The sequence below is a fragment of the Chlorocebus sabaeus genome, chromosome 1 (genome assembly GCF_047675955.1).
Source record: "Chlorocebus sabaeus isolate Y175 chromosome 1, mChlSab1.0.hap1, whole genome shotgun sequence".
In the NCBI taxonomy this organism is placed as follows: Eukaryota; Metazoa; Chordata; class Mammalia; order Primates; family Cercopithecidae; genus Chlorocebus; species Chlorocebus sabaeus.
The window spans coordinates 20383978-20400378 of NC_132904.1; the positions used below are offsets into that span (position 1 = coordinate 20383978).

General features: G+C 46.7%; 1 protein-coding gene across 2 annotated transcripts in view; it reads right to left on the reverse strand.

Annotated features, from left to right (window-relative positions):
* Nucleotides 1–16401, reverse strand: part of TSPAN18 (tetraspanin 18) — a 201999-nt gene that overhangs the window by 151121 nt on the left and 34477 nt on the right. For both annotated transcript variants that reach the window (XM_037999484.2, XM_037999483.2), the window contains exon 2: nucleotides 14110–14196. The gene's annotated coding sequence lies outside the window, so the exon portion shown is untranslated. The remainder of the gene's footprint in view (nucleotides 1–14109; nucleotides 14197–16401) is intronic.

Sequence of the window (16401 nt, forward strand, 5' to 3'; positions counted from 1 at the left end):
CCAGAGACCGGGACTAGTGTCCCCAGAGATCCCTAGGACCTCCAGCCACTGGATAGCTGGCTGCACTGGGTGCCATTTGTCTGGAAGAATCAAGACAACCCTGCCCTTGGTGTCAGATGACCTCAACACCTGAGGTTCTAAGAACTACAGACTGCCAGGACTGTCAGCTTCAGGAGGCCAAGTCTCAGCTGCCAGGATCACCTGTGTATCCCAGGGCCCCACTCAGCACCAGCCAGAGTAAGTGCACATACGCTTAATGGAAAGACTAACTGCGGGTATTAACAAATGCTGGCTGGCTAGCACTGGGAAAGTCTTCAGAGACCAAGTGAGCCATCTCTCTTCCCATTTTACAGGTAGAGAAACTGAGGCCCAAAGAGAAGAAGAAATTTCCTCCATTGCAAATTAACTGATGCGGCTACTCTAAGGTCCAGCCACCTACTAGAAGGCCCTTCACCTTCCTTCTAGAAGGCCAGTTGGAATCAATAGGTAGTGACTGCCTAGCTTGTTTTCCAGAAGATTCTGGAACCAACAAAAGTGCTGCAACTGATTGGTGATGTCTGCAGGGAAAAAGAGAGGGAGGAGTGACAGCCCAGAGACCTCCCATTTATTCCTCTTGGCCCCAAGGAAAGGGGAGATAAGGGAGAAGTTCCGGTCTCCCCATAAGAGGCTACTGTTTGCCAACTCAGGCCCTTAAACAAGAGGTGTGCTTCTTCTGGCTAGCTACACAAGTTGCACCATCCTGGGCCATCTCTCCCTTCTCCCCACCTTCCTTCCCCAGTTCAGAACTAGAAAGAACCCAGCCCAGCCCCCATTTCTAGCTCTACCTCCTTCTTCCTCCCATGGGTGCTCTAACCACACTAGAAGACTAACTACCCCACCCCCGACCCAGAGCGTAATTCCCGTCCGCTCACCCCTCCAAGGGTTCTCCTATGCTCTTCCCTCTGCCTGGGGAAAAATCCTTCAAGTGGCAACTTCTCTCCTGAGTCAGCCTGCCCCAGAGCTCTGCAGACAGAACTCACACATGTGGTGCCTACCTGGGTACCCCTAGTCCCTGTACCAGGGCTTGGCATACAGTTAGCGCTCAATAACTGCATGGCAAATTAAATTGGCACAGCTACCCAGACGCCCTCCTGGAGCTGGCATGAAGACTACAAGGAGTTGCAAGAAAGAAAAGCGGGGGAGGTGGGAGGCAGGCTTCAGGGAACCACAGTGTGATCTATTAACAGTGGGAGAGGAGAGAGAATGAATTCATTTCCTCCCTGTAGTAATTTGCCTGTAAATATTCACAAACCATGCAATTTCTCTCAGCCTTCCCATTAAACACAAATGCATAAATAAACCAGCCCTACCCAGGGGCTTTGCACACAGGCTGTTGTTCCTCTCCTAAAATAATAGGGTGACTATTTACTTAGCTGCAACCTCCCCATCCCTACAGAGTTCCAGAGGGGTCCCGGGAAGTGGGTGAGCTGGAGGACAAGGCAGGAGCTTGGCAGAAGTAGGTGCTGGTGACCGGGAGCTGAAGCAGAGTTGCTTGCAGGACCCAGGAGGTGGCTGAGCCAGCAGCCCAGAGGCCAGACGAGGTGGCCTCACCTTGGCAGAGTGTCCTCCCCACCCCCGGCCCAATCCCCTATAAAGGGTTCAGAGGTCACACACAGATAGGTCTCCTCACTCTATGGATCCCTTAACATGGGAAAAAACAAATGCCTCTTGAAATGCTAGAAATGTATGACACATGAGGGAGCACAGAAGGTCCCAAACAGGGAAGCTATTTGAGGGCCAGCATCCCTCAGGTAGGGGACCCTACTGCAGGGGCCATGGCAGGGCAGAAGTCTCCCTTCTGGGTCCCCTCCTAAGCTATCCACAGGTCTCGCTTAGCATCTTTCCTTAGAACCAGGGCTGGGGAAGCGCCCAGGGAGGGGTAAAGCGCCATACAGTGCAGAAAGCCAGCTTGTGAGAGGGGGTATCTTTCCTCCTCCCCAGGCTGCCCATGCAGGCTCCTGGGGCACCAACAAGGAGCTTAGGTCCCAAACCCAATCCCTTTAAAACGCTCAGAATATGAACCAAATCCAGAGAAACATGGTGAACCCAGACTCACTCAACCAGATACTAGGATGACAATGGCCAACCCCGACCCACTTCCTCAGCTCCCTTCCCTTGAATCCTCGTGGCAACCCTAGGAGGCAGCTTTCGATCATGATCTCCACTTTATAGACGGGGAACTGAGGCTCAGACTGTAGTTATACAGAGAGTCAGGGGCAGAGGCAGGGCTCAAACCCAGACATTCCGGCTGCAGGGTCTGCGTGTAAAACCACCAGCGCTCGGAGGAAGAAGGACGGCAGAGCAGAAAGAAGCTGGACACAGGGTCCCAGCACTGGTATGTTGATTTCTTGTTCAGGAGGGGTGCTATTTTCCCTTTAAATATATGATGGCTGTGGTGTGCAGCCCACCCACATCCTCAGGCTTAACCCCAGCGGTAGCTCTGCAGGGAAAGGTTATCATGCCCAAATCACAGATAAAGAAACCGAGGCTCATGAAGCTTAATGGTCTCCCAGCCAGCAAGTGACAGCCAGGATTTAAATCAGGGCCAATACCACAGCTGTCCCTGCTGGCTTCAGTCCCAGGCCCTCCACCAGCCAGATGTGACTCGGGCCAATCTTTCCCCAAGTGGGCCTCAGTTTCTATATCTATACAGCGGTCTTACTAATCCCTTTCCTGAGTCCCGGCCCAGGGTGGCTGGGCAGGCAGAATGAGAAGAGAGCGAATGTGAAGGCCACTGCAGAGCACACCAGCCTACGCTGCAGGCTGTGAAGCCCAATAACTGGGCCACTTGGTGAAGACTGACATTTACAACAGTGTGCCCAGATGCCCCACAGGATCCTCTGCCAGCAGAGAGATTCAATTATGGTCATTATGGTGCACTCAGGAAAACCAGGGAGCAGCTAATACATTTTAGAAAGATTGGCAACAACAGAGGATGAATCAAAACGAGTTTTCTACTTAACCCTCAGTTAAACAGAAAATCCATTTAACCACAAGGCAAAAAACCCTGTCTTCCCAGCCTACAATCACTTTTTTAAAAAAAACTGTCTGCCACTTAGCTTTATATTTTTACCACCCTGAAAGTTGCCTTGGAATGAAAAATAAATTCACTGATGGAGAGAAAGATGTCATCGACCTCTATAGGTTAGCAGCCTGGAGCAACATCCTCAAGCCTTGCTCCCTCCAGCGCGGCAGGAACACAATCCTTGTTTCCATCCTTGCCAAAGATGCTGGCGGTTGCTGGAGAAAGCAGCCCCAGAGGCCCAACGGAGTGCAAATTTTTCACCTCCCACTGCCCCCTCCCACCCCCTCCCCACTAGAGGGAGCAAACCAAACCACTGCAGTCACCAGAAGGAGGCTGGGAATGAAATGTGCCTGGAGAGGACCTATTGGGATTCAGTGACCTCCAGGTATGCTAAGCTGCAGAGCAGTCCAGAAGTGTGGGCAGGAACAGGAGCGATTCAAGTTAGGAAGAGTGTTCCCCACAAATGCAGAGAGGAACGTTATCAGCCAGATAGTTCTCCCTATCATTAAGTAATGCAGCATTGACTATACACGTGCAAACAGATACTCCAGGCACAGGGTTCCCAGACAAAATATAGGATGCCCAGTGAAGTCTGAATTTCAGATAAACAACAAATAATCTTTCAGTGATTCTTCCTAAATAGTACACAGAACAAATATTGCACGGGGCAGACTTATACTAAAAATTGAGTCATTGTCTATAGGAAGTTCAGATTTAGCTGGGCATCCTTTAATTTTATTTGCTGTACCTGGCGACCCCTCCCAGCAGGTATGCAGGTGACAGCAGACACTGGATGCAGCTGAGTGTCCAACATTAGGGGTCCTCCAGGCCTGTGATGCCCAGGAAAGAATCTCACACACTGGAAGGCCAGGAGAGATGGGGGGAAAAAAAGCAGGAAGCCAAACTGAACGGACTTTCTGGTGTCAACTATTGAACACACGCCTGAGTGTGAACAAAAGCAGGAAACGAAGGAGGCTCTGGTCCTGAGAGAGGAAGTGAATGATTTCTTTTCCCTTCATTTTCCAAGCTCTGAATTGTTTCATTGCCTTAACAAGAACAGCCACACACACACAACCAAAGTGCTCAACTTTTCTTATCTTTTGCGATCAACCAGGTTGTTCTACCAGGTGGTAAGCCCTTCAAAGTCAGGGATTGGGAGTTTTTCATCTCTGAACCCCAGTGGATGCCTAGTGAATGGAGGGAAGTAAAAAAGAAGGGAGGGAAATCAGGAGGGAAGAAGGGAGGATGAAGGAGGCTCTGTCCATGCAAATGACAAGAGCTGGGAGGTCCCCAGTTGGAAGGTGACTTCTGAGGACCACAGGGACCTCCAGGCAGGAAGAGCCAACTCTGTCACCCCAGGTTTCCTTGCTACCTCTCCTGAATGGAGGGGCTTTGAGGTCAGGAGCCTGGATGCTATCTGGACAGCAGTCCGCCCAAAGCCCAGCCCCAGGCCTGTGGGTCTCCTGCCATCACTTCCTCTGCATTTACTAAGAGAAGCTGCCCAGCATGGGGACACACTGTGAGATGCAGGAATGAGCCTGCCTGCGGAGCTTCCCCCAGGGACAGAAAGCAGATTCCACACCCTTGGGCTCTGCCCCCTCCTTCTCCCGTGGGACATGCCTGCCTGCCTCTTGGTTCAAGTTCAGTTTAAACAGATGTTCTGTTCCTAAGAAGCCCTGTCTTTGAAGTCCAGGAGAAAAATCTCAGCTCCAAAGGGACCTTTCCTACTGAAGAGACTCTCTGGGGAGTCTCAGCAGAAATAAAAAACAAAACCCCTGGATCCTTATCTCCTGGTATTTATGCGATTTTTAATTAGAACAGCTGCCTCCACGGTACTGCTGAAAGGGAAAGGGAAGGAGAGAGAGGGGCTGAGGGTGGGAGTCCGACTGAGGAGCGCAGGACTGGGAGGGAGGCAGCCTCGCAGGCTCCAAACTGCCACTCTGAGGACGAAGCTTTTAGTGCCCAGCTCTCCATAACCCCAGGCACGGGTACACAGATGGTGCTCAGAACCCTGGTGGCTTTCAGGAACTGCAACCAAATACCTACTGACCCAGGGTTCCCAGGATGCCATGGGTCCCCAGGCTGCGAGGCTCTGCCTTGTGTCCATCCATTCCACCTGGAGACTACCTGGTCCTACTGCAGGACTCAGTTACAGGGTCTCCCCGACCTTCTGACCACCGTTCCATCCCGTCCCCTCACAGCAACCCTCTTGGAAGCATCTCGCTATGGGCGTGCCAAGAGCGGGGCAGTGGAAGCTGTCCTTCTAGGGAGCTGGCAACAAAGGGATGAACTGCCTGTAGGGAATTTTAAAACAAACCTAAAACCCACTAAAAGCTGACAGTTCTAAACAATGTCAGTGATAAAACACTCCACTTTGAGAAAAAAAAATCGTTTGGTGATCTAAGTTTTAAACAATTGCAGCAGTCACTGGTGAGTTTTAATAATATGTATGTAAGCTTCAAATGAGCATATTTTTATTACTTAGCCTTTAAAGCACATTGTGTTTGCATAGGTGTGAATTCAGAGAGCACCTACTTATTCATTCAGAAGCCAACATGTGTGGATCCTGTGATACCCATTCATTTAGAGAATAAGAATTCAGAATCGGGCTGAGTGCAGTGGCTCATGCCTGTAATCCCAACACTTTGGGAGGCTAAGGCAGGTGGATCACCTGAGGTCAGGTGTTCGAAACTAGCCTGACCAACATGGCGAAACCCCATCTCTACTAAAAATACACAAATTAGCCGGGCATGATGGTGTGCGCCTATAATCCCAGCTACTCAGGAGGCTAAGGCAGGAGAATCGCTTGAACCCGGGAGGCGGAGGTTGCAGTAAGCTGAGATGGCGCCATTGCACTCCAGCGTGGGCAGAAATAGTGAAACTCCATCTCAAAATAAATAAATAAATAACAATGCAAAATAATACAGAAACTCCCAATACAGTGTATTACCTATCATGAATAAACTAGAGATGATTTACAGTATACAGGAGGATGTGCATAGGTTATAAGCACATACTACTCCATTTTATATCAGGGACTTAAGCATTAATGCATTTTGCAAATTTCTTCATGTATTATTTTCTCTTTTGTCAAATTATCTATTAATGTAATTAAGAACTGTTGACCCATTACCTTTTTACTTTTTCATGTCATAATGTTTGTTTACTGGCATGGTTATAAATACAAAGTTCACAAAATTTTCAGTCTCTTTTCTGGCCATTATTCTAATTGATTTTATTTCATCATTATTACTGAAAATAATTTTGTTGTATAGAGGAAGCAAGTATACAAAAATCATGTGCTCTAGGTGTCAAATATCCTAGAGTGATGGATAATTTGCGTCAAACATTATTCTGGGAGTGTCTTCCAGGGTGTTTCTGGATGAAATTGACATTTAAATAGGTAGACTGAGTAAAGCAGATGGGCCTTCCCAGTGCAGCTGTGTCTTATCCAATCAACTGGAGACCTGAATAGACCAAAAGGCTGAGTAAGGGGAAATTTCACCAGTCTGACTTCTTGAGCTGGAACACTGGACTTCTCCTCTTCTTGGACTGGAACTTACACCATCAACTCTCCTGAGTCACAAACCTAAAGTGCTGATCTCAGGACTTTTTTTTCTCGGCCTCTATAGTCACATGAGCCAATTCTTCATAATAAATCTCTTTATATAAACAATCATCTCTTAGAATCCATGGAGGTAACCATCCCTTGGTTCCAGGACCCTCTTTGATATCAAAATGCATTAATGCTCAAGTCCCTGATATAAAATGGAACAGTATTTGCTTATAACCTATGCACATCCTCCTGTACACTTTAAATCATCTCTAGTTTACTCATGATAGCTAATACACTGTATTGGGAGTTTTTGTATTATTTTGCAGTTTTTTTCTAGAATATTTTTGGTTCACAGTTGGTTGAATCCACAGATGCAAAACCCATGGATACAGAGGGTTGTATATCCTATCAGATATCTATCCTGATATCCTATCTGTATATCCAGCTGACTGTATATTCTATCGGTTGTTTCTCTGGAAAAGCTGACTAATATATCTAGGAATGCCTCTGCTGCACCTGTCACATTTTATGTCAGGCATCAACAGCTGAATGGTGGCCTCCTCCAGCTCAGGCACTACGTGTCATTTACATCTGGGGCCCACAGGTAAATTCCAGCACAATTGACACCTGATAAGTGTTTTGGTTCATATGAATGAAAGAATGAATGAATGATCCAATAAAGACATTAGAAGATCCAGCCAGACCTTGCAGCAAGGCACAGAGCTTCATTTCTCCACTCATCTTCAAGCCTCTCACCTTTGCCCCTGCCTAAGGTGCACACTTCTGCTCAGTATATCCACCCTTGCCTGGGACCAGAATTTTCTCAAACAACACATGACTGCCCTTGACAGTGGCTCAGTCCTCCGTCATCTTTTGCATCTTCACTCACTTCCTGAGTAATCTCATTATGGTCAAAGGTTTGAAATACTCTCTATAAGCTGATGGCTCTCAAATTTGGAGACCAGCCCCACCCTCACCCCTGAACCCCAGGTGCATATCTCCAGCCACTCCTCTCCACCTCCACTTTAGTGATTAATAAGTATCTCAACTTAAAATGCCTGAGAAGAACTCAATATGCCCTCCCTCCACTCTCTGCCAGAACCCACCCTAGGCTCTTCCATCTCAGGCCAGAAGCTGTGGTTGACCTTGACTCCTCTTTCTCTCACCCCCATCATATCAGCAAGTCCTATCAACTTTGCTCTCAAAATAGATCCTGAATGTTGTGGCTTCTCAGCACCTCCACCACATTCCACCTTCCAAGCCACCTTGCCTCTTCCATGGATTCCAACATAAGTGTTCGTACTGGTCTCCCTTCTCCCTGCAGACTGCCCTCCACCCAGCAGCCAGAGTGATCTTAGTAAAATATAAATTTGATCCGGTCTCTTTCTTGCTTACTGGCTTCCTGCCAAACTTAGACCCTTTAGAATCAAAATACAAAGCTTTCACCCTAGCTAGCAGCACTGTGCAGGTTGGGCCTCCAATTCACTCCTGGCCTCCTCTCCATTCACACTACCATGGGGGTAGCACCCCAGCATCCTCGCTGGTCCTCTAACATGCCAGCCAGCCTAATGTGCCTTACTCTTGCTATTCCCTCAAACAGGAAGGCTCTTCCCCTAGATTATGTCAAGGCTTATTGACATTGTCTTCAGGTGTCTGCTCAAATTACATCTGACTAGGAAGGCCTTCCCTGTACCTCCTATCCATAATAGCAATCCTCCCCCAACCCACCACCTGAGTCACTCCCTGCCCCTTCCAGTCATTATTGAACTTCATAGTACCTAATATCACCTGATATTCAATGTATTTGTTTAGTTTCTGTTTCCCTCAACCAGAAGGCAAGCTCCATAAGGGCAGAGACTCTGCTATTTCATTCAAAACAATATTCCCAGCATGTAGAGCAGTGCCAGGTACATGGTAGGGTCTCAACAAATATTTGCTGAATAAATGAATGTGTACTCACATTTGACCTTTGCCCTCAAGTCAACTCAGGGCTAGGCATTGTTATTGCCACACCATTCTGCAGATGTAAAAACCGAGATGTAGAATCAAAGAGATTTACCCATAAGATCCCTCAGATACTTAGTGATAGAGCCATGATTAAAACATAGCCTTCAGAAAACATGAAATCAATTCAACAAATCCAAATGCTAGTTCTTTGAAAAGATCTACAAAATCAATAGAACTCTGGCTAGGTTAACTAAGAAAAACCAGAAAAGATACCAATTACTAATATCAGAAATGAAAAAGGGGATATCACTACAGTTCCCATAGACATGGGAATGTCTCATAGACATGAAAGGATAAAAGAAATACACAACTCTATGCCCACAAATGTGCACAAGTTTATGCCTACAAATGTGATAACTTAGATAAAATGTACCAATTCCTAGAAAGACACAATCTGCCAAAGCTCACACAAAAAAGAAATTGACAATCTTAATAGGCCTATATTTATTAAACAAATCTAATCAATAAACCTTGCAAAGAAAGAAAGTATCAGGCCCAGGTGAGTTCACTGGTGAATTCTAACAAACACTTATGGGAGAAATTATACCAATTCTCAATAATCTCTTCCAGAGTATAGAAGTGGAGAGAATACTTCCTAACTCATTTTGTGAGGCCATCATTATGCTGATACCTAAACCAGAAAAAATCATTACAAGAAAACTACAGACCAATATCTCTCATGAATGTAAATGCAAAAATCCTCAACAAATATTAACAAATTAAACCCAAGAATGTATAAAAGGTCTTAGATACCATGATCAGGTAAGATTTATTCCAGGTACACAAAACTGGTTCAATATTAAAACATCAAATAATAGGCTGGGCGCAGTGGCTCACGCCTGTAATCCTAGCACTTTGGGAGGTCGAGGCAGGTGGATCATGAGGTCAGGAGTTCAAGACTAGCCTGGCCAAAATGGTGAAACCTCACCTCTACTAAAAACACAAAAAAAATTAGCTGGGCATAGTGGCATGTGCCTGTAATCCCAGCTATTCGGGAGGCTAAGGCAAAGAATTTCTTAAACCTGGAAGGCGGAGGTTGCAGTGACCAGAAATCACACCACTGCACTCCAGCCTGGGCAACAGAGCAAGACGGTCTCAAAAAAAAAAAAAAAAAAAGAAAGAAAGAAAAAAAAACCAAATCAAATAATATAAACCATCATATCAACAACCTAATGAAGAAAAATTGCACGATCATATCAATAAATGCAGAAAAAGGATTTGACAAAATCCAACACCTATTCATGATAAAAACTCTCAGCAAACTAGGAATTAAGGGGATCTTCTTCCTCAAGTTGATAAAGAGCATCTACAAAACACCAATAGTTAATATCATACTCAATTACGAGAAATTTGAGGCTAATAAAATATATATAAGATCTGTATGAGGAAAACTACAAAACTAGATTAAGAAATCAAAGAAGTAAATACATGAAAACACTGAAAGATAGTCAATGTTCAAAAATAGAAAGACTCAATACTGTCAAGATGTCAGTTCTTCCCAACTTGATCTATAGATTCAAGACAATCCCAATCAAAATCCTGCAAGTTGTTTTATGGATATCAACAAACTGATTCTAAGGTTTATTTGGAGAAGCAAAACATCCAGAATAGTCAACCCAAAATTGAAAGAGAAGAACAATGTTGGAAGAATTGACACTACCCAACTTTAAGAGTTACTATAAAGATACAGTAATAAAATGGTGTGGTATTCATGAAAGTACAGACAGATTATTGGCACAGAATAGAAAGCCCAGAAATAGAGCCACATATATACGTCAACTGATATTTGACAAAGGAGCAAAGGCAATACACTAGAGAAAAGATAGTCTCTTCAACAAATAGTGCAAGGACAACTGGATGTCCGCATACACTAGAATGATACTGAATCCCTACCTCACTCCATATATGAAAATTAACTCAAAAAGATCAATGACCTAAATGTAGGCGCTAAATAAAACTCTTAGAATAAAGCACAGGAGTAAATCTCTATGACCTTAAATTTGGCAATGGATTCTTACATAGAACACCAAAAGTTTGAGCAACAATAACAAAAAAAAAGATAAACTGGAGCCTGGGGAATCCATAGAAATTGCCTTCTCTCACTTAGCCTGCCTCCAACAGCTGGCTGGGGAGATAAAAACATCAGGGGACTTTCATTTCTGCCTTAGCACCACACTCAGTGCAAGACTGGGTGGTGAATTGGAGAAGAGTGCCACCGTGGGCACAGCGGGTGCCTCTAGGTGCAGAGAGTGCCATGAGGAGCTCCCACAAACACACTGTCCTTGGGCTAGGAACCCTGTGTTTGGGTCCTTACCTTGCTGCTTTTTAGACATGAAGCCTGGAATCATTGAAAGAGCTTATTAATGCCTGCCTTCTGGAGTGTGGGTAGGATTAACAATTATCTACGAAAAAGTCCAGTAAAGATGGCTGTGAGTGAAGTGTCACAGACTTGGGATGAGACTTGGGATAAACTGCTCACACTTGAGGTGGCTCTAAGAGATAGCACATCAGGACAGGGAGCTGACACAACCCAGGTCCCTCTTACAGCCCTTTTTTAGACCTTGCACAGAAGGAGGTATGTGTCTCCAGGGTAACCCCACTGTTTGGTTACAAACACCCAGCTCTTACATCCCAAGAGCCTGGCACTCTTCAAGGAGGTCACCTTGGGAGGCTACACTATTCCAAGGGGGCTGCCATTGTTCAAAGCAAACAGGGGCTTCCCATGGTAGTCACCTTGACCTCACAACCACCCAGTGGGGTGCATGCTCTTTGCCCATCTTACAGATGAGAAAACTGAGGCTGTGGGGGATCAAGTCACTCGCCCCCAAGCCAAACAGTACTGAAGGGCAGAGCTGGGACTCAGCCTCCATCCTTCTAGCTCCAAAACCCCAGCAAAGCTTTTCCATGACAGCGTATGCCTCTCTGCCTGTTGCTTTATGGTCGTCTTTATATTTTCCCTGTGATGCTATAACGTTTATCTGTTTCCTGGCTAACAAGAGGGGCAAGGCTAAATAGCTCTGCTCCCTGGGCTGTCCTCCTGAAGGTAAACCAAGAACAATAGCAACCCTGCTGCTTTGCTCTGCACTTAAAGAGATTTTTTCCTCTTACACACCGAGGCTTGAGGCCCACGGCTTCCCCTGATGGAGAAATATCCCCAAGAAGAAAGGTCCTGGGGATGGGAAGGGTTTTCTGACTCACTTCAGTGCCTTCTCCAGATTAAGAATACTGGGCAGGATCCAGGCTCTGTGATAAGGCAACTGCTTCCTGTGGGGATCAGGGCAGCTGCTGCCAGGAGGTTTACAATTAAGATTATGGTCCTGGCAGCTGGCGGGGTGAGCCGTGGGACACAGACGCTGTCAGTGAGGGACAGCCCCAGCAGGCCCCAGGCCTCGCCGCTCCTCCCACACTGTCCACTAAAGCCTCAGCCTGGCCCTGTTTTATCTGCCCCTGGGAGCCGGCCACCCTGTCTTGGATTCCAGCCTAAAATAATCTAGGGCAGCCAGCGGTACACTCCAGAAGGGCGAGTGAACTATCAGATTGGTGACTAAGAAAGTGGCCAAGTGCTTTCCGACTATGGGCACAGAGGCAGCTGAAACAGAAAATGCCATTAGGCAGTAGTGCAACACTTCACAATCTGCACACGCCATACACCTGCCAGCAGCCCAGGCAGGGGAAGCAGGTGGAGTAGGTGTGGAGGGCACACGTATAAGAAACAGTACGGGGAGCTTCCTAAGTCTTCCTCCTCTTCCCCAAAGCAACCCGTGAGTAAGTGTCACTATCCCATTTTAGAGATCAGAATATCAAGGCCTGCAGGGATTTCATGAGATACTCAAAATTTAAAAAAAAAAAAAGAGTGTAGGACAAGGAAACAAACCATTTTTATGTTTTTTTTTTTTTTTTTTTTTTTTTTGAGACGGAGTCTGGCTCCGTCGCCCAGGCTGGAGCGCAGTGGCCGGATCTCGGCTCACTGCAAGCTCCGCCTCCCGGGTTTACGCCATTCTCTTGCCTCAGCCTCCCGAGTAGCTGGGACTACAGGCGCCCACCACCTCGCCCAGCTAGTTTTTTGTATTTTTTAGTAGAGACGGGGTTTCACCGTGTTAGCCAGGATGGTCTCGATCTCCTGACCTCGTGATCCGCCCGTCTCGGCCTCCCAAAGTGCTGGGATTACAGGCTTGAGCCACCGCGCCCGGCCCATTTTTATGTTTTTAACGGGAAATGGAACTTCAGAGAGATTAGTTGTCTAATTATTTTCAATCTTAAGCTTCAAGTCGCAGACTTTAGTAAGCAAAAGACACAAGAATTGTATGGTAGTTCAGGCAGTGGCTTCAAATCTCGATGACATTACTCAGTGCTATGTGACCTTAGGCAAGTCACCTAACTTCTCTGAGGCCTGGTTTTCTCTTCCGTAGTGTGGAGGTGATCACAGTGGCAAGATGACAGGACGGTTAAGAGGACAGAATGGGATGGTGCAGCGAAAGAGCATCACACTGTGCCTTGGGCATGAAGCCCTCCATCATATTGCTGGTTTCTCTTCTGATAGGCAGGGACTCAAACCCAGGTTCCTCTGCACCTCAAACCCTGTGATTTACCACCAAGGGTTGGAGCCATCATCCTTTGCCCAAAACAGGCAATCAGATCTCCTTGGAGTTTTCAAATCCCCTCTCCTCTCCATGGCCTTCCACAACCTCCCAACCCCTGACCTGTCACTTCTTCTATTTCAGCCCTGGTCTTGGAATCCCAGAAATGGAGGGTGTGAGTGCTAGAACAGAGATTCAAGTTGCAGCTGCCTCATTTTACAATAGAAAACGAGGCCCAATGAGGGAAATGACTTATAAGTCACACTGTTGGTCGAGGCTGCTCAGAGGACAGACATCTTGGCTTTTCATCCAGAAAGCTTCCATGAGGCCACCCAGCCCATCACCAGTCCCAGAATCATGGTCAGCTCAAGAAGGACTTCCCAGAGCCTCCGAAGCAGACCAAGGCTTTTCTGTTCTCAGTTTCACCATAGAATGTGGTGATTGATCCTAGTACTTGTGGATTTAGACTTTGTTCAAAAGAGAATCGAGGGCAGAGGGATGGTAATCGCCCTAGGAAGCGATCTCCTTCTCATAGTCCCAAAACTGTGGTGGGTATGGGGGAGGCTGAGGTCGGGGAGGCGTCCTTGATACAGATTCCATGAGCCCTCATGACCCTGCCTGAAGCCCCCAGAAGCTCTACTCTTCCTTGAAGGGCTCACTCCCTGCCATCCATCTACCCTCACTTCCTGCACCAAGGTGGCCCCATTGCCCTCATCCATGAGTAAATGTCTAGGGGTGAGGAGAAGAGTGAAGCCACCCTTCTCCTGCCCTGTGCCCCTTGGGCAAGAGTTGAGAGCCCTCTCACATAGAAGTGGTGGTTTGGAGGGCAGGAAGAGAAGACAGAAGAGAAGACCCTCTTGTTCGAGTAAGCGAAGATGCCACCCTGCCACGTTGCCACTTCATACCTCTTTCCACTGGTGTCTTTTCCTTTGGGCCCAGGGGTGCCAAGCGTCTCTTACAGTGTCCTCCTGGCAGTAGCTTCTGGATACACTCTAGAGAAAGAAGAGAGAGAAACACATTTCAAAAAGGCAGGAGTCCTTGGGGACCACCTCAGTCCACATGTGGCTCCCACTCCCCAAGGTCTCCTTTCCCTACTTCCATCACTGCAAGCACAGAAGCCAGACAGGGCACCCATGGCTGGTGATATGGTTTAAATGTGTCCCCACCAAATCTCACATTGAATTGTAATTCCCAATGTCAGAGGTGGGGCCACAGATGTCCATCCAGGCAGGTGGGAGGTGATTGGATGATGGAGACAGTTTCTCATGAATGGGTTAGCACCATCCCCTCGGTGCTGTTCTCTTGAGTGAGATATCATGAGATCTGGTTGTTTAAAAGTGCGTAGCACCTTCCCCTCTCTCTCTTGCTCCTGTCCCTACCATGTCACTGTGCGTGCTTCCCCTTCCACCATGATTGTAAGTTTCCTGAGGCCTCCTCAGAAGCAGATACTGTCATGCTTCCTGTACAGCCTATAGAACTGTGAGCCAATCAAATCTTTTTTTATAAATTACCCAGTCTCAGGTATTTCTTTATAGCAGTGTGAGACTGGACTAAAACAGCTGGAAAGGCAAGACTAAGCACCAACCCCACAAAGCTTCCCAGGATAGCGTCTCCAGAGCCTGTGAATGGGGGCATATTTTCAATCTTCCCAAGTCAGCCCGGAGCCCGTACATCCATGTGATGGCATTGAACATGCTAATCAAAACATCACACTGTGTTTCTTTGCTTCTAGCTAGAATATTATCAACTTGGTGTGGGAACTCCGGTTTCCTTAAGCTGAAAAAAAGGCTTTCTGAGTCATTTTGAAAACAGGAAAAAGAATTAATCATGGCCTAATGAATGCAGACTCTTTGAGCAGACCCAACACTTTCAAGGTCTGCTATCCATGAAGAGATAAGTAACAGTAAGGAAAGCCTCTGGTGGTGAAAAAAGAACTCAGTTCCAGAATGCCAGTGGGGTTAGAAGTCCAGCTTCTCCAACCCTTCCCTTCTGTCGGTTTGATGAAGCATCCCCAGGTCACCAGAGAAGGATCAAATTCACCATGTCCAGGCCACATACCTGCCAGTAGAGACAGGCCAGTCCCGAGAGACTGGCTCAGTCACACGCACAGCTGAGAAATAAGAGCAAAACTTACAGCCTTCAGAGCACAGGGGAGAAAGCGAAGTTCCCTAATCTCTCCCCTCCCGGGCTCCTCCTGCCCTCAGAGACTAGCTGCACAGTGGAAACGCTGATCAAGTTTCAGGTCTCTCGGATGATAATGATGATCATCCTGACACCCCTTACAACCCCAGAAGAAACTGTCACCATTTCAGGAATGAGGAATGTGAGCTCAGAGGAGTTAAATAACTTGCCCAAGGTCACACCACTGAAATGAGGCTGAGCTGGGACTAGAACTTCGGCCATGGGAAACCTGGTGCTAGTGCCATCTCCACAGTGGGAGGGGCGTAAGCAGGAAGGCGATGAGTTCAAGGTCTACCCCACAGACCCCAGCATCAGGGCAGCTCATGCATGCAAGGGAGTCTCAGAACTTCCGTTGACTGATGGGAAACAGGGATTGGCTGGAGGATGGGACCTCATTTTATTTGGCTATCTGGGCCTCAAGTGTCCATCCAGGCAGTGTCAGTACAGAGGGACCTCATGCATCATGAACCAGACTAAGGCTACAATCAGAGGAATTTGTTACATTTATAAACCCATAAACACACACACACACACACACACACGTGTATATATAGGTATGACCTTCGGCAAGTTATTTGTATATACATGTAAATTTTTCATTTTTAACTACAAAAGTGTATGTGCTTCCTTACCAGCCATCCTGTTTAACAGGTAGAACCACTGCAAACACTCTGGAGTGAGACCCTCTAGACTTTATTCTACCAAATCAAATGCATGTATGCATGTGTGTGTAAGCATGAACCTATGAGACTACACATGCAGTGTGACTTTTTACAAAAATGGGATCTTGCCACACACATTCTACGACATCACTTGTCAATGATACCACGTCCAAAATGAATCTTCTTGAGTCCTTTTCATAGCTGCACAGTATCCCATAGTACATGTGGGTCATAATTTATTTACCATTTGTTTATTTCCCACCGTGGCTCTGTCAAATATTTCTATTTCTGGCCTCTATAGCTTCGCTGGAATGACCCCCTGGGTGCCCATCTTGGTGTAGAAATGTTCTTGCA